The sequence below is a fragment of the Ursus americanus genome, chromosome 36, assembly GCF_024610735.1.
Source record: "Ursus americanus isolate L20-20 chromosome 36, mUrsAme1.1.p, whole genome shotgun sequence".
Lineage (NCBI taxonomy): Eukaryota > Metazoa > Chordata > Mammalia > Carnivora > Ursidae > Ursus > Ursus americanus.
The window spans coordinates 2,001,704-2,021,306 of record NC_142162.1 but is presented as its reverse complement, the minus strand read 5'-3'; the positions used below and the strand labels follow the sequence as shown (position 1 = coordinate 2,021,306).

Genomic DNA, 19,603 nt, shown 5'->3' with positions numbered 1-19,603 from the left:
AACTAAAATCCAGGACCAGATGGCCTCACAGGCAAATTCTACCAAACATTTAAAGAAGAGTTAATACCTATTCTTCTCAAACTATTCCAAAACATAGAAAAGGAAGGAAAATTTCCAGATTCATTCTATGAGGTCAGCATTATCCTGATACCAAAACCAGATCAAGACTCCACTAAAAAGAGAACTACAGGCCAATATCCCTGATGAACATAGATGCAAAAATTCTCAATAAATACTAGCAAACTGAATTCAACAATACATTAAAAAATACCATTCACCACAATCAAGTGAGATTTACTCTTGGTTTGCAAGAGTGGTTCAATATTCACAAATCAATGTGATATACCACATCAATATGAGAAAGGATAAGAACCATATGATCATTTCGATAGATGCAGAAAAAGCATTTAACAGTACAACAGCCGTTCATGATAAAAACCCTCAACGAAGTAGGTTTAGAGGGAAAATACCTCAACATAACAAAGGCCATCTATGTAAAACCCACAGCTAACATCATCCTCAATGGGGAAAAACTGAGAACTTTTCCACTAAGGTCAAGAGCAAGACAAGGATGTCCACTTCCACCACTTCTATTCAACATAGTATTGGAAGTCCTAGCCAAGCAATAAGATGATAAAAAGAAATAAAGCACATCCAAATCAGTAAGGAAGAAGTAAAAGTTTCCCTGTTTACAGATGACATGATATTATATATATAAAACCCTAATGACTCCACCAAAAAAACTGCTAGAACTAATAAACAAATTCAGTAAAATCATAGGATACAAAATCAATGTACAGAAATCTGTTGCATTTCTGTACACCAATAATGAAGCAGCAAATAGAGAAATGAGAAAACAATCCTATTTACAACTGCACCAAAAATAATAAAGTCCCTAGGAATAAACCTAACTAAAGAGGTGAAAGACCTCTAAAACACTGATAAAAGAAATTGAAGAGGACACAAAGAAACAGAAAAGCATCCTGTGCTCATGGATTAGAAGAATAAATATGCTTAAAATGACCATACTACCCAATGCAACCCACACATTTAATGCAATTCCTATCAAAAAACCAACGGCATTTTTCACAAAACTAGAACGAACAATTTGTATGGAACCAGAAAAGACTCCGAATAGCCAAGGCAATCTTGAAAAAGAAAAGCAAAGCTGGAGGCATCACAGTTCAGGACTTCAAGCTATATTATAAAGCTGTAGTCATCAAAACAGTATGGTACTGGCACAAAAATAGACAACTAGATCAATGGAAGAGAATAGAAAACACATAAATAAACCTACAACTATATGGCCAATTAATCTTCAACAAAGCAGGAAAGAATATCCAATGGGAAAAGGACAGTCTCTTCAACAAATGGTGTTGGGAAAACTGGACAGCAAGATGTAAAAGAATGAAACTGGACCACTTTATTACTCCATTCACAAAAATAAACTCAAATGGATTAAAGACCTAAACATGAAACCTGAAATGACAAAAATCCTAGAAGAGAACACAAGCTTTGACATTAACTTTGGCAAATTTTTCTAGATATGTCTACTGAGGCAAGGGGAAAAAGCAAAAATAAATATTGGAATTACATCAAAATAAAAAGCTTCTCCACAGCAAAGAAAACAACCAACAAAATTAAAAGACAACCTGTGGAATGGGAGAAGATATTTGCAAATGACATATCTGATAAAGGGTTAGTGTCCAAAACATATAAAGACCTTACAAAACTCAACCTCCAAAAAACAAATAATCCAATTTAAAAATGGGCAGAAGACACAAACAGACATTTCTGCAAAGACATCCAGATGGCCAACAGATGCATGAAAAGATGTTCATCATCATTACCGTCAGGGAAATGCAAATCAAAACTACAATGAGATATCACCTCACACCTATTAGAATGGCTAAAATCAACAACACAAGAAACAACAGGTGTTGTGAGGATGTGGCAAAAAAGGAACACTCCTGCACTGTTGGTGGGAATGCAAACTGGTGCAGCCACTGTGGAAAAGAGTATGGAGAGCCCCCAAAAGTTAAAAATAGATCTACCCTATGATCCAGCAATTGCACTACTGGTTATTTACCCAAAGAATATAAAAGCACTAATTCAAAGAGATACATGCACCCCTATTTTTATAGTAGCATTATTTACAATAGACAAGATATGGAAGCAGCCCTAGTGTCCATCAATGGATAAAGATGCAGTATATATATTCAGCCATAAAAAACAATGAAATCTTGTCATTTACAATGACATGGATGGAGCTAGAGAGTATAATGTTAAGTGAAATAAGTCAGTCAAAGAACAACAAATATCACAAGATTTCACTCATATGTGGAATTTAAGAAACAAAAGGAGCAAAATGAAAAAAGAGAGAGAGAAAGACAAACCAAGAAACAGACTCTTATTTATTGGGAAACAACCGATGGTTACCAGAGGGGAGGTGAGTGGGGATGGGTGAAATAGGTGATGGCAATTAAGGAGTGCACTTGTGATGAGTATGGGGTGATGTATGGAATTGTTGAATCACTATATTGTATACCTGAAACTAATATAACACTGTATGTTAAACAAAACAAAACAACAACAACAATAAAGACACTGTATGTTAACTATTAACTAACTGGCATTAAAAGAAAAAATTAAAAAAAAAAAAAGAAATACACCCACACATTTTTTGCCAGTTGATTCTTGACAAAAGTGCCAAACCAACTCAGTGTGGGAAGGATATACTTTCAATAAATAGTGTTGAAACAACTGGATATTCATATGCACAAAGGAAAAGAAGCTTGACAGTTGCCTTACAAATAAAAATTAATAGTCTTCAAATAACATTACCTTATATTAATATTATCTTACAATATACACAAAAATATTAACAACTTAATATGATCAAATGGATCATAGACCTAAGAGTGAAACCTAAAACTATAAAACTTCCGTAAGAAACCATAGGAAAAAAACAAGACTAAATCTTTATGTTCTTGGGTTAGCAATGATTTTTTTAGATAAGACACAAGAAACACAATCTATAACAGGAAACATTGATAAATAAATTTAACTTCACAAAAATTAAAAGCTTTCATTCTTCAAAAGATATTGTTAACAAAATGAAAAGGAAGACTACAGATGGGAGGAAATATTTGCCAAACATGTATCTAATAAAGGACTTGTATCTAGAACAGAGGTGGGCAAATTACAGCCACCTGTTCTTGTAAGTCAAGTTTTATTACTTATTTGTCTTCTTTCATGCTAAAATATCAGAACTAAGTAATTGCAATCCAGACTTTATAGCCCACAAGCATAAAATATTTGCTAGCTGGCCCTTTAAGAAAAAGTCCGCCAACACCTGATAGAGAATATTTAAAGAATTCTTAGAACAAGACAATCCAGTTTTCAAATGGGCAAATGATTTGAATAGATGCTCCACCAAAGAATATATATGAAAACAAAACTGAGTTTCAGCTACACAAGATGAATAAATTCTAGAGATCTGCGGTACAAAACAGTATTATACACTTCAAAGTTTAAGAGGGTAGGTTTCATGTTAAGTGTTCTTACCAAAACAAACAAACAACAAAAACAAAAGCAAAAGGGACACAAGGAAACTCTGGGAGATGCTGAATATATTATTTCCTTGATTTGGGTAATGGTATCACAGGTGTTTGCGTATGTCCAAACTCATCAAATTGTACACATTAAATATGTGCAGTTCTTTGTATATCAATTATACCACGATAAAGCTGTTTTAAGCTGTTTTAAAATGCCAAATATCATTAGTCATTAGGAAAATTCAAATTAAATGCAATTAAAATCATAATGAAATACCCCCCCCACACAACTAGAATGGCTACAATGAAGAAGACTGACAAAACTGTGCCAGTGAGGATACAGTACAACCGGAACTCTCATTCTATGCTACTGGGAATACAAAATATTGTAGCCACTTTGGAAAACAGTTTGGCAGTTCCTTATGAAATTGAACAGACATCATTTCACCCAACAATCCCACTCCTAGATATGAGAGAAATAAAGATATGTTCACACAAATATGTTCATAATAGCCAGAAACTGGAAACAACCCAAATGTCTATTGACAGGTGAACGGATAAACTAATTGCAGTGTAGCTAGATGATGGAATACAACAATAAAAAGGGAAGACTGATGTAGGGCTCAGTCTCAGGACCCTGGGATCATGACTTGAGCCAAAGGCAGACACTTAACCAACTGAACCACCCAGGCTTCCCCCCACCTTTTTTTAAAATTTTTAATTTCAATTCAATTAAGGTAACATATACTGTATTATTAGTTTCAGGGGTAGAATCCACTGACTCATCAGTTGCATATAACACCCAGGGCTCATTACATTCAGTGCCCTCCTTAATGTCCATCACCCAGTTACCCCATCCCTCCACCCACCTCCCCTCCAGCAACCCTCAGTTTGTTTCCTAGAGTTAAGGGTTTCTTATAGTTTGCCTCCCTGTTTTCAACTTATTTTATTTTTCCTTCCCTTACCTATGTTCATATGTTTTGTTTCTAAAATTCTACATATGAGTGAAATCATATGGTATTTGTCTTTCTCTGATTGACTTATTTCACTTAGCATTATACCCTCTAGTTTCATCCATGTCTTTGCAAATAGGAAGATTTCGTTATTTTTGATGGCTGAGTGTGTATACACACAAACACACACACACACCACATCTTCTTTATCCATTCATCTGTTGGTGGACGTCTGGGCTCTTTCCATAGTTTGGCTATTATAGACATTGTTGCTATAAACATTGGGGTGCATGTGCCCTTTCAACTCACTATGTTTGTATCCTTTGGATAAATACCTAGTAGTGCAAACCTCCATGTTTTGAGGAACCTCCATACTGTTTTCCAGAGTAGCTGCACCAGCTTGCATTCCCACCAACAGTGTTAGAGGGTTACCCTCTCTCCACATCCTCACCAACATCTGTTGTTTCCTGACTTGTTAATTTTAGCCATTTTAACTGGTGTGAGGTGGTATCTCCTTGTGGTTTTGATTTGTATTTCCTTGATGTCAAATGCTGTTGAGCATTTTTTCATGTGTCTATTAGTCATTTCTTTGTCTTCTCTAGAGAAATATCTGTCCATGTCTTCTGCCCATTTCATGACTGGAATTTCTGTTCTTTGGATGTTGAGGGGGATAAGTTCTCTACAGATTTTAGATACTAGCTCTTTATCTGAAAGGTCATTTGCAAACATCTTCTCCCATTCCATAGGCTGCCTTTTAGTTTTGTTGACTGTTTCCTTTGCTGTGCAAAAGCTTTATATCCTGATGAGGTCCCAATAGTTCATTTTTGCTCTTGTTTCCCTTGCCTTTGGAGATGTGTCTAGCAAGCAGTTGCTGTGGCTGAGGTCAAAGGGGTGGTTGCCTGCATTCTCCTCCAGGATTTGGATGGATTCCTGTCTCACATTTAGGTCTTTCATCCATATTGAGTTTATTCTTATGTATGGTGTAAGAAAGTGGTCCAGTTTCATTCCGCTTGTGGCTGTCCAACTTCCCCAACACCATTTGTTGAAGAGACTTTTTTGCATTGGATATTCTTAACTGCTTTCTTGAAGATTAATTGACCATAGAGTTGAGGGTCCATTTCTGGGTTCTCTATTGTGTTCCATTGATCTATGTGTCTGTTTTTGTGCCAGTACCATACTGTCTTGAGGACTACAGCTTTGTAATATAGCTTGAAGTCTGGAATTGTGATGCCACCAGTTTTGGTTTTCTTTTTCAACATTCCTGTGGCTATTCAGGGTCTTTTCTGGTTCCATATAAATTTTAGGATTGTTTGTTCCAGTTCTGTGAAAAATGCTGATGGTGTTTTCATAGAGATTGCTTTGAATATGTAGATTGCTTTGAGCAGCATTTTCACAATATTTGTTCTTTAATCTATGAGCATGGAATGTTTCCTCTGCCCTATTTGTTAACTTACTAGTGCTGGCTCTGGGTCTTCCTTCTGTACTTACACCTAGTCCTGCATTCTTGCCAATCTTGATTTTTGATGCCTAGTCTTCCTGACTTAGTTTTTCTTCAGGTTCCCATAGTTTCTACTTGCTCCAGATAATGAGAACCTCCTAGACTTACTTGCCTTATCTTTCCTGGACCCTTAACTTGAGTGTCTTGCTTCAAATTCTGTATCTGATGCCATAGTACAGTAATGAGTTTCCTCATACAGAAACATAAAAGGTCAAGTCAGCCCCTCAGTAAATGGTGAATATAATCATGGTGGCCTAATGGCCTCTGGAGAAGAGCACCGAGATGCATCACTCAGATCCCCTATCAGAAATAAAGGATTTATTCCCCAGCTACAAAGACTACTGATAGGAGAGATCTCAGCTGTCAGCTTCCTACTGCCGGGGCTGAAGGTGATGGCCCTTCCCAAGGCTGCCTGAATTCAGTGAGTGATCGTCACAGGGATATGAGAGCCTGGACCTTTTGTCCCTACAGGATTCAGAACTCCCTATAGGGTTGGCAGAAGCCTTTCTTCAAACTATATTATAGCTAAATTTCTCCCTCCGCCCAATCTGGCTTTCTTCCCTTTCATTCCTCACTCACTAACAACTCTCCTGTCCAGGAGTCTACTTCCTATTGAACCCAACAGGTAAAACTTCTTCAAGTTGCTTGGACGGATCCACTGTATCATCATGATCAGAACATCATGTAATTGGCCTAAATGCCACGGTATTAACTAATAAGAACATGTAGGGCCAGAAATGAAACACAGGGCCCTAGGAAAGGTTTAGAATTCCAGAATGGAAGGGGATGAATTAAAAGAGTGGGAAGGAAGGAAAAGGAAAAGCAAGCATATTGGGGTAGCTGTATCTATCCTCAAGATACATGTTTGGGAATTAGACATTGAAGGAATATCTGAAAACCACCCTCCACTTTCCACCAACAACATACCACCTAAAAAAGGACTATCTGAAACTTCTATAAGATTCCTAACCCTCCAACTTCTAAAATGTTTCCATGTATCTTCCAATTTCATCATCAAGCATTATCTGCCTGAAGTGGTGTCACCTTCATCTCACGGAAGGGGAGGAATACTCAGAGAGTTTGGATGCTTTGTCTAAGGCCAACCAGCTACAGGCCCAAGGCCACCCCCATGACAGACTCCTCTGAAACAGAGGGACTCGAGACAACCAGTTGGCACTTACCCATTTTAACTTGGCTTTTTAAAATTAGAGTTGCCCATTTCCTGGAGTTATATACACAGCTTGATTGAGTAAAACACTCTGGGATCTCTGGCCTGCATGAAATCACTGCAAAAATAATGGAAAGCCGGTTAGAGTCAGAGAGAAAAACTCTGATCCTCTCCGCCATTGCCTTCCACTCTCCACAAGTGTAAATACTACTCCACAAACCCCTTTAAGTGCATGGAGTTAGAGGCCTATTTGTTTTCATAGTTAAAAAGAAGAAGAAGAAGAAGAAGAAGAAGAAGGAGAAGGAGAAGGAGAAGGAGAAGGAGAAGGAGAAGGAGAAGGAGAAGGAGAAGGAGAAGGAGAAGGAGAAGGAGAAGGAGAAGGAGAAGGAGAAGGAGAAGGAGAAGGAGAAGGAGAAGGAGAAGGAGAAGGAGAAGAAGAAGAAGAAGAAGAAGAAGAAGAAGAAGAAGAAGAAGAAGAAGAAGAAGAAGAAGAAGAAGAAGAAGAAGAAGAAGAAGAAGAAGAAGAAGAAGAAGAAGGAGAAGAAGAAGAAAGAAAAAGCTTTTCTGAAATCTTGCTTGGGGTCTCAGAGCTTCCTGCTACGCCACTGTGTACCTGCAGTTTGGGTATATAAATGTGTGGAGCTTGTTCCCTGGAGTTTCCATGGGGCCTACATTAGCTTGATTTTCCTTGTGTGGATCTAAGCATCACTGGCAAATTAGAATCAATTCCAAGACCGTATAATAGAGAGTTGTGACTTAGCTGGCAAGGGACACTCTGCTGTGAGTCTTGTTACTGAATATTTTAAAACAGAAATAGATCAAGGAACTGGAGAAAATCTCCCTCTGTCTTTGCCCTGACTCCCGATTCTTGCCATGTGGATCTGTGTCCAACAGGCCCTTGTTGCCTGCCTTTTGTGCTGCTCGGGGAGGCGGCAGACTCCCAAGATTAGTGAACAATGTATGTTTCCTTCTGTCTCTCCTCTGGACCCCATGGTTAGATTTTTCTTTCATATGTAAGTGAAATAAGCAAATCTCGAAGAATAGGAATAAGAGAAAAATAGATTTTCTACCCCAACCACCTCTTGGAAGACAGCACAGGCCCCCTTCCCATGCATCACATGGGCTGCATGCCCACGCCTCCCCCTTAAACCTGATTCAGGAGAGATTTTTATTTGAGAGAGAGAGAGTGCACAAGAGGGAGCAGGGTCAGAGGGAGAAGCAGGCTCCCCCCTGAGTAAGGAGCCTGATGCAGGACTCAATCCCAGGTCCCTGGGGTCATGACCTGAGCCAGAGGCAGATGCTTAACCAACTAAGCCATCCAGGTGTCCCCAGGAGAGATTTTTATAAAACTATTCTGATACCTGAGAAGTTCTCTCAGAACAAAGCAATATTTAATTTTCTTTTCTTTCATTTTTCCCTTTTTATTTTGGTGTTTTCTTTTTTGTTTTGTTTTGTTTTTAAGTAGGCTTCATGCCCAGCACAGAGCCCAACATGGGACTTGAACTCATAACCCTGAAGACCCTGGGATCAAGACCTGAGCTGCGATCAAGGGTCAACCAACTTAAGCACCCAGGCACTCCTTGGTGTCTTCTTTTAATGAGAGGCATAGGAGCCCTCATGTTGGACTTTATGTTGTGGAAGAATGCTGTGGGTAATAGGACTACTTTGTAGAAGGCAATGAGTGAAGAGGCTTAAACATAATTCAGCAATGCTGACATTTATGTCACTGTGGGGCTCTCCTCTTTTTTTAAGTATTACTACCACAAAATGGAGTTGTGGGTGATGGTTGGGGGTAGTCAAGAGCCATATGAATAGAAAGTGACTTCATTTAATGTTCTTTTTAAAAGAGCAGAAAAAAATTTTTACTTGGGTATTTTATAATTAAGAACAGAACAAAATACTCTTGTATCCAAACGAATAGCTTTAGTGACTATGTTAAAGAGAAAGCAGGGTAGGGATGGTAGTAGAGTGCTCTGTGTGGCCAACCAGGTACTAGTTTAGCAGGTGAAGACAGGACTGCACTGCAGTATGCTGGATAAGGGTACTAACTGGGAGCTAGACCTCCTGCTACTGGCTCCATAGGCTAGAGCGAAATTAAGGAACATCAGATCAGGATCTAGTCAGTCTCATCCCTGCTTTTTATGTCATTTAAATCTCAGTTGTGGCCAAAGACCAAGTTGTGAATGTTAGATTTGCTCTAGCTAATGCTGATAAATTTTCCTGAGGGCTCTTTCTTCCCCCTGGGGAAAGTCATCTTTTTGCCCAAGTTTGCACTGTTAAGAGGAAAGCCTAAGAAACTGTGAAGCAGGAACTGGTTTCACTCTAACCAGTCAGATCAACTGAAACAACCTTTATAATCAAAGCAGTGACCGATGCTTCTTCTAGATCCTTCCTTCCCTACATATCCACAAAATTTAGCTTCCCTAGGCCAAAACATGCAATGTTTTTCCAGATGTAATTTCCATCAGTATAAGGTACAGTTTTGAAACATGAAGTGTGTGTGTGTCTGTGTGTGTGTGTGTGTGTGCGTGTGTGTGTGTGTGTGAATGTGCTGATTTGCTGAGTCTGATGGGAATGGTTTGAAAAAAGATCCCAGAGTTAAGAAACCTGGGACAAAAGCAGCAAAATAAACCTTTAAAAAAATGTCCTCAGAAGGTAGGAAAGAAAAGTGTGGTTAGACACAGATACGTGCCGCCCTTTAGAGAAGGACATCTGCTCAGCTATCAGGCCACGGGGAATATGGTCAACAGGACGGCTTCTCATCATCAGCTACTTCGGGATCTGCTTCAGCTACAGATAGCTGCTCAGCCAGGTTGCTGCCCTTCCTGGGACAGCCTATATTTTAGTGACTAAATGAGCTGGAGGGATGAAGCCCTGCTGTGTCCGTCCACCAGGTAGCTCTGATGGACAACACACATTCCCGAACTTCCCACCAGCTTCCTGGAGACAAGTTGGGTCTGCATTGTAGTACAACTACGTCCCACTGCTACACCCTTCCTTTCACAGCACTTGAGTCTTAACAAAGCTCCTGCATCCCAAACTCCATCTAGATGTCTGCTTCTGGAGAAGCCGATCTGTGGCAGTTGGTGCCTGTTTCTGAGAAAGCTGGCAGTAAGGCTGGGATTTGGAGATGGCTTGCTGGTCCTGGCTGGCACTGAGCTCCCCATCAGTGGCAGAAAGTGAAACATAATCAGCTCCTGGTCCCCCTGGCAGTTAAACTGTGAAAACGTTTGACAGCGGTAAGTTGGGATGATGCACTGCTGAAAGTATGGTGGATACATTGGCAAGTGTGTCAGGTGTTTGAGATCTCTAGAGGAAATAGTAGCTCTAGGGACAATAAGATTGTATGGCCATGCCTCATTGCCTTCCAGACTCCAGAAAGATAACTGATAGCTGAGCACAAGTGAAAGCATAGCTTGGCTCTCATCTCCTGCAGGAGGAGAGCAGAAGATTTAGACGTCGGAGTGGTTCAACGGTAAAGAAAGTTAAACACTCCAACAAGGCAATCATCTCATGCTGAGATCAGGGCCTAGGTTAGGAAAACACAAGACTAACACACCAGATGGAGACTTCTGTGTAGATGCCCTTGAAGATTTTGTCTCCCCAGACCCCTCAGAACATTCTCTAGTAAGAACTACCGTCTCCCACAAACTCTCCATACTGGAAGAGAGAGCAAAGGCTTCTCCCCTGAAAGGCAGCATGTGCCCTGCTCTGCGTAGGCTCCACCTTCCCTCCTGGCTGCTAGGCCTGTATGGACAGAACCCAGGTATCTTTCTGGAGTACAGGACAGCAGCCCAATCCTGCTACCTCACTTTCCTCTCCAAAGTGTTGATTCCAAACTCTTCATCAACGCCTGCTTCTAGGGCATGCTTCCTACAAAAAGAAGGGTAGCTTCAGGGAGGGCCCAAATCATTTTTCAATATCAGTGTGAAAAACTGGATATGCAGCGCAGGGGAGTATATGTTGACAAGCTGTAACTCCAGGAGGACTGGCTCTGGATAAACAGTGAAGTAGACAGAATTTACCTTTAGAGCATGTCTCATCACCCTGTCTGCCTCTATCCCCACCCATCTGCCACGTGTTCTCTTCCAGGTATGTAAATTCTTCCAGATTATCTGGAGCCCCCCCCCCCATACTATGGTTCCCTATACACCAGGCTCTCGTGCTTTGGTCACCCCTCATATCAAAATTTCTCTCTAATATGGAATACACATAGGTATTAACCATGGACACTATCTTAAGATGTTTTTTCCCACTGAATGTTTAACAGCTACAGTCAGTCAGCATTCTTAAATACCTATTACGGGCCATGGAGAATTTGGAAAGGATTTTTCCTGCCCAACAGCTTCCTTGTTAGTTCTACCTGCCTTCCAGCCTTGTCCTTTGTAAACTTATTCAACACATTGTCCCTTGAGCAGCCTTTCTAAAATGTAAATTGATTATGTTGTTTACATTCTTAGAATGCCTCCAGGACTCCCATGACGCTCAGACTGAAATAACGGCAATGATAATAACAGCTATCCATTACCGAATACTTTGTATATGCCAGGCACTGTATTCGACATTCTCTAAGGGTTAGCTCAGTAGCTCCTGTCCACATCCCAGTGAGGCAAGTAAATTGGTGTTTCCATTTGATAGCCCTGATTCAGGTGCAAGTTCAGGATGCCAGATCCTGCCCTCCTAACCACTATACTACACTGCTGAATCCTTTCTGTGACTTGTAGAGGCACTAGGTAATGTGGTCCCAGCTTTTCTACCACCTAGCCTCACCTAGCCTCTCGCCTCTCCCAAGCCCGATCTATGCTTCCAGACCTTTGCCTGATGCTTTCTAGAACTGCCCCCAAGGTACACTGCAGCCCTGCTACTTTCTCCTCACTTAGCCTTTATCCAGCCTTCCAAGTATCCATTTAGACATCACTTCCCATACCAGCTCCCCTCACCATTCTCCAAACAAGTTGGGGAGGATGGCCCTCCATGTATTCACCCTTATCATGATACCTGTTTGCTTGTCATCCCCACTGGCCTGCAAGTTCCTTGCAGGAGGGAACATCTTGCTCACGGCTACATCCTCAGCACTGGCAGCACCCGACGCAAAGTAGATGATCAAAAACAGCACTTGTTTGACGAATGAATGAATGAATCCCAAAGGAATACATGAGATGGGAATTTCTTGGTGGTGATGGAGGTATGGAGGTGTGTGGTTAATTTTATGTGCTAACTCGACGGGGCTAGGTAGTGCCCACATAGCCAGTAAAACTATTTTTGGATGTGTCTGTGAGGGTGTTTCTGGAAGAGATAAGCATTTGAATCAGTAGACTGAGTAAAGAAGATAACCTTCCCCAATGCCAACGGCATCATCCAATCTGCTAAGGGCCTGAATAGAACAAAAATGTGGAGGAAGGGCAAACTTGCTGTCTGCTTGAGTTGGGACATCTGTCTTCTCCTGCACTTGGACACCAGTCTTTCTGGGTCTTGGGCTTTTGGACTTGGATGGAGAGTTACACCCTTCCCCCATTCCCCTCCCACAGTTCTCCAGCTTGTAGACTGCAGATCGTGGGACTTCCTGACCGCCAAAATCACATCAGCCTATTCCTAGAATAAATCTCTCTCTCTCTCTATGTATACACACACACACACACACACACACACTATATATATATATATATATGTGTATATATATATACACATTAAGTATATATACATATATTTAGTACATATTTTCACTAGTAATACTTTCATATATATATGAAAAAATATGTGAATATATGAAATACATTCATATATTAAAAATATATATATTCATATATAAAAATATATGAAAAAAATATGAGTTTGTACACTAAGCTCTAGGCATCTTGCCCCAGAAATTCATCTACGGACTCTTTGGTGATTGGGGTTAAATTTTGGATCCAAGTCAGGTCCAGAGTCTGTTATGCCGTTTTGTATCGGACCGCACGTGCCACCCAGGAGGATTTGGATTGGCATGTTCCAAGCCAGAAGAAGCCTGACAATTGCTTGTTGAAAGAAAATTGTTACCAACTCTCTAGATATTTGCAGTCTGACAAATAAACTGTCTCCCTCAAAGAGTTTAGACATACATAACTAAACACCGAATACCCAGATGGCCCATCGTGAGTGAAAAGGTGGTAAATAAGAAAAGCCCAGTGTAATCGATGTTGCTGTCTTCTACCCTGCGTGGAGAAAAGTCCCAATCAATATTTGGGATAGTCAGTTCTTTTAAAACTGGGGAATGCTGGGAATGAAAGACTATTCCACACACAGAAAATGATTTGAGGAAACCTTTATTCTAATTTAAAATGTTCACATTTTTGCAATTCATGAGATTTGCTCTGTAGCAAAAGAGGAAAACTATTGTATATAAAATTTAGCAGCTCTGGACAAAATTAACTAAATGCTGGAAACATTTTTGCCGTGTTTTTTGCCTACAAAACAGTAAAGGAAAATAATAGCTAAAAGGCAGCAAGAAATAAGCAGGCCTTAGTTTGGAGGGCTTACTTTTGCAAATGCATTTTTGTAATTACAAAGAAATTGCCTCAATTAATTGTTTTTAGAAATAAGGCATAATGAAAACCTAAGAACAACACTTTCTGGAAAGTATAGATATTTATTTAAACCAACTTGGTTAAAGGATCCTTAACTTGCTATAAGTATAGCTTGCTAACTAAATATTTACCTTACTAAGAAATCGGAGACTATTTTTCTCATGATCTCTTGTTTTTTCCCTTAGAAAGGGAAAATGTCTCTTTCCTTTCCAAGCTCCAGTAAATCAGAATATGTGTCAAATATTTATTGAGTGCCCATGATTTGACTCACGCTGGCCTACTGGTGAGACCTTTCTTTTGAACATGGCTCTGCTGCTGTCTCATGTATAGAGAGTGGTTTCTGCTGATTTTGAAGAAGGTAAAAGCACATTTCCTCCATGGATCTCAGGGCATCCTGGCTATGTCTGCCCTAGCCCTGACTTTCTCATGATGCCTGGAGTGTTCTACTCACTTAGGCCTCGCACCCCCTGCCCACATCGTCCTCCCTCCCCAGTCCTAATCTCAACACTCCACATCTCTGTGCCCATCTAACCAGCCCCAAGTGGAAACTCAGAGCACAAAGCAGACGAACCACCCCTGGCTGTTCTCTTCTTCTTTGGAACACTTAAGCATTTACTCTGCCAGGCTCTGTTTTCAGTATTGGAGAGAGACAGAAATGTGTAAGCCAATAAGAACCAAGATGATTTAGGGGTGATGAATGCCAAGAAGGGAGGGTGGTCTAAATGTCACATAAGCGACCACTTCGCGAAGATCTAGGGACAGAGAACTTGGGGCACGGGGATAAGTAAGTAGGAAGGTGGCGAGATGGGAACAAAAAGTCCAGTCTGATTGGATCACAGTGCTTTCTGGAAGGAGCTGTAGATGAAGTTATAGAGGTAAAGAGGAGGCAGACTACTTACCATTATTTAGCGGTTAGCTGACATCTGCCCCTCTAGGTCCACTCTTCACACTGCTTTGTGTCCTGGGGGCAACTTTCCCTCACCTTCTACCTTCTATTTGTGTCCAGCCAATGAGGAGTCCTAGCAGGTGAGAGAAGATAGGGGCCTGAGTGTTTAACTGCCCATCTCAGCCCCACGCAGCTTCTCTGTCTTCACCCAACACTTAACAGGTAGCCTTCCTTTCAGGCCTGGGGTGCTAACTGTGCCCTGCTCTTACTAGCTCCAGGGACTCCACACCACCTGTCGCTTCACGATAGTCTGCCCACACTTTTAAGGAGAGTTTGACAAAATATCTACAACTTTTTCCTAATTTGAATGTGTCATCTGTTTCCTGTGGTACCCTGACTCATACAGTCATATCCACCATGGCAAAGAGTGTGGCTTTTGTCTTAAGTACAATGGAAAGTTACCAGCGATTTAAATTTTTTAAAATTGAAATCAGGTTTATTGAAGTATGATATATGTACAGTAAAAATCACCCCTCTTAGGTGTACAATTTTATGAATTATGGCAAAGGTCTACGGTCATATGATCCCCACCACAATCAAGATACAGAACATTTCCAACCATGAAAGCTTTTTAAACAGGCGGGTTACATGATTTTTGTTTCCATTTTAAAAATCTTACTCAAACTTGAAGAACGGTCATAGAAGGCAAGAGTAAATGTAGAGAGGCTAGTTAGGAGGTTACGACAGTGGTTTAAGCACTGCGCTGGTCAGGGTGTAATAGTGAATAATAGTCTAGCAGGACAAATCAACAAAGAAGGAGAGCAGTATAATTCAGTGTGATAGTTTGTGTGATACCCTAAAGTATGGGGTGTTATGGGAATACCTGGGAAGAACACAGGGGATCAAAAATGCACAAATTCTGTCTTCCTGCAACCCCTCTGTCTAACCAATCCCTTTGGCCTGGGAGTACCGAGAAGAGGTCTGATTCCATCAGCACCAGTACTTGTGTGTAGAGGGAAGCAGGGTTTTTGAATTCTCAAAATCCCAGCAGTTCAAGGTATGAATGCCACTCATTTGAAGGATAAAGCAAAAACATAAAAAGATCAAGACATCAAAATCAGATAACATGTATCAGTGCTCCCTAACATTTTCCATATCACAGTCCACAAAGCACACTGGGGTAAAGACCAGAGGTGGCTCACCTCCAAGCGTGGACCAACCAGGCCATCTTGGCACACGGTTTTTACCAGGCCACCTTGAGGGCTGAGGAGTGTCAAGATTTTGGCTCCCCTTTAAGCTATTAATTGGAAGTACTAGCATAGTCTCCCTCCCAACTGGAAGAGTGCCACAGAGAGCGAAAGGAACCATGGAATTTAGAGTCACAAGATCTGGGGGGGAGGGGGTTGGGTTTTTCTTAATTATTATTTTTTATTTATTTAAATTCAGTTAGCCAACTTACAGTACATCATTAGCTGCAGATGTAGTGCTCCATAATACTGATAAATTATTGAAAGAAATCGGGTTTAAGTCACAACACTGTTTGGGTGATCTCTGCCAAGGATGACCTGTCTAGGCCTCAGTAGAAATATCTTCTAATTTTATAGACTACTGAGCACTTCGTCCATCAGTTATTATTACACTGTAAAAACTTCAGTTATAGGGTGCATACAGAACCTTCAGGACTGATCACAAGCTCTGCTTGATGTGTGTACCTGGGGAAATGCTAGTTGTTGCCTGACCACCCCGAAGAACAGCTCAGGCGAGGGCAGAAGAGAAGAGGGAAGACCTCGATGACTCCTTGTCATTAACCACCTGCTGTCGCTGCCCACCCGAATCACCTCCATTCACCTGTATCAACAACACCAGCTTTAATCACCTTCTCCACCAAGCCCCTGGAAAGCAGAGACTAGAATAGAAAAGTGAGACAATGTGGTTGGAAGTACCACCTGGGTTGCTTTTAGGTTATTAAATAATAGAGTTGAAGGGGCTTGAATGTCATTCTTTTATTACAATTCAATCCTTTGTTATATTTTTCTAAGTTTTACATTACCTTTAGAATTACCTGAAATGGCTCGTTAAAAGTAAACAGTGGCAACTGATGCATTGTTGAACACTACACCTGAAACTAATGCTGTACTATGCATTGGCTAATTGAATTTAAATTAAAACAAAAGTGAACAGTGGCTATCAAATGATTCCACTTTGTAAGCAAATAAAGATCTGTCTGGATACTCAGGAGAGGAATGCCTTCAATCCCACAAGATAATGTCAGTGGTAAACCCAGGCAGGAGGACAAAGATGGTCCATTGATATCAAAATCACTGAGATGATGATAATGATAATAAATACAATAATAAACATAAGACATAACGATAATGCTAACAACCTTAACAACATCAACGTTGACATTAACAGTGACAACTATAATGGTGTAAATGGTATAATGGTCCAAATAATTAAAAAGCATGAAATCTAAGGTCTCATTATTATAAAGTTAACCAAATGATCAGGGCAAGCCTGCTGTGGAGGCTGGGAATCAATTACTTGTTAAGGTTATCTGAATTTTCCAGGTTTCATTGTACATACTATGCACTAGGCATTGTGCTAAGCCGTTTATATGAATTATCTTGCTTAATTCTGACAAACAACCATAGGAGGTAGGTAGGTACTATTGATCCTACCAAATAACCAATGAGAAAAGTAAGGCTCAAAGATTCAGTACGCTTTCTTAGCCAGGCCGCGGTCAGGGAAGGGGATCAATGGCATATCAGAAGACTTGCACTTTTGGGAGGCGACTTTGCCAAGCCTTGAGCCTCCTTACAGGGCTATTTAGCCAATACAATTGGCAATTTATTGCTTCAAGGTCTTTTACGATGTTTCTGATATAATTCTCAGAAGTCTCTGAAATAGAGCAGAGCATGACATCAATTCAGTTTACTCCAAGGTCAGCCTATATACGAGGCTGATGGTTTTCAAATTTTGCCATGCATCACAATCACCTGGAGAGACCATTGGATCACAGAGGTCCCCGCCCCATACCTGGCCTTAAATCAGAACCTGTGGGAGTGGGGCCTGAAGAGCTGCATTTAGACAACATCCCCAAGGAATTCTGATGTGTATCTGTTTGGGAACGACTACAGTAGGCAGTAAGAAAACCATCTCTTATATTATTTCATCTCATGTTATGCTCATATATGTTGTCAAAACTTTCTTAGAGTCAGGAATCCAGTGTATATAGTGAAACAAATAGAACTGTATGACCAATATATATATATATACGTGTGTGTATATATATATATACATATATATATATACATATATATATACATATACGTGTATATATATATATATACACTGCACATTTGTTGTTGTCTTTATTTAATTTTTAAAAATCAGCTTTACAAAAATCTCACCAATTATTGGATACAATTTGGTGAATTTTGGCAAATGAATATAATTGTGTAACCATCACCACAATGGCGATATGCAGTATTTCCATTATCTCCAAAGTTATTTTGTGTCTCTTTGCAGTTAATCTGTTCCTTGGCCCCTGGCAACCGCTGATTGGCTTTCAGTCAGTATAGGTTTGCCTTTTCTAAAAATTTCATATAAATAGATTATATTGATTATAAAGTAGAATAATAGATTCAATATCTTTTCTACCTCTTTGGGTGTTAATAAGAATACAGATTTTTTTCAGAAAATCACTGAGAGTCCAAGGGACCTAGCTTTACCTGGAAGGATGAGTATGACTGCATGCCTAGTCCATCCAGAGACGGTCATGGAGGCTGTTACACACTGAGGAGCAGGAGAACAAGGGTTGAAGAAGTATTGTTTCTATCTTCACATTCTCCAGTATGAATCCTGGACTGAAAACGGCCAGGGGTGAGAAGGTTTAAGACAGATCAGAAACAGCAGCCAGATTTGCACCTGCTTCCTACATCCAACTAAGCAAAATAAATAAGTACAAAATCACCAAACGAAAGACCTACGAGCCATGGAGCTGTGCTGCAAATTCTCATGGATCTCCTGTCTGGCCATCTGCATGCCTAGAGAAGGGGAGAAGGGGCAGATTATCCCCAAATCTGACGGATGATAGCAGCATCGATGTATGGAAATACCAAAAGGAGAAAAGAAATTTAAAAGGCAAAAGAAAAATGAAGAAGACACATATCAGGAGAGAGGATGGTGGTGAAGTCAGAAAGAGGGTATAATAAAACCACTACAAAAATGTAAAACATTAAAAGCAGCAAAAAAGAAAAGAGAGACATCTGAAACGTAGTGACATGGACCCTCTGAAGCTAGGCAATAAAATGAACAAAAGGGACAAAAGAAGAGGCTAAAGAGAAGATCAGAGGCGTGGAAGATGAAAGCAGCTGACTAATACACACATAATTGATAGTTCTCAAGAAGAGAATGGAACAGATGGACCCCAAATTTTTTTGAAAAATATAATAAAAGTTGGCAGAGAAAAAAGTAAGCCCTAAATCTGCAGTAACAAAGGTCACACTGTGGCCCAAGAAAATTTGCAGGAAAACACTATCCTCACTGAAGAAGTCACTTACAAGAGGATATGGGGCACCAGGCTGGCACATATGTTCTCAACAGGGATGACATCACTCCCAAGGGGAGGAAAAATTGGTTCTTGCAGGGTGAGGGGGGACTGAGAAAAATCTTAGATATTATAATACTTTGTGGCCCTCCAAAGGCCATGTGTTATTAAAGGCTCTTCAGGAGGGAAAGCAATAATGAAATTAGAACATATGAGATACACACACACACACACACACACACACATATATATATGTTATATCTCTATATGTAAATATAATAATAGTGAGAATAAAAACACTGGATTAGTATAACATATTTACAAAATCTTCCGTGTCAGAGCAATGTTTAGAAAGGCCTGGGGAGAAATACGCATGCTCCCAATAATTTCAAACTAACCAATTATCAATCATGAATACGGTCATTA

At 40.1% G+C, this 19,603-nt stretch overlaps 1 long non-coding RNA gene across 1 annotated transcript; it reads right to left on the bottom strand.

Annotated features, from left to right (window-relative positions):
- Nucleotides 1-5,977: 5,977 nt before the first annotated feature.
- Nucleotides 5,978-18,598, bottom strand: LOC123801954 (uncharacterized). The gene is made up of 3 exons (XR_006782384.2): nucleotides 18,360-18,598; nucleotides 14,639-14,758; nucleotides 5,978-7,294 (listed from the first exon to the last, which is right to left on the bottom strand). It is a non-coding gene; the product is annotated as an uncharacterized LOC123801954 (long non-coding RNA).
- Nucleotides 18,599-19,603: the final 1,005 nt, after the last annotated feature.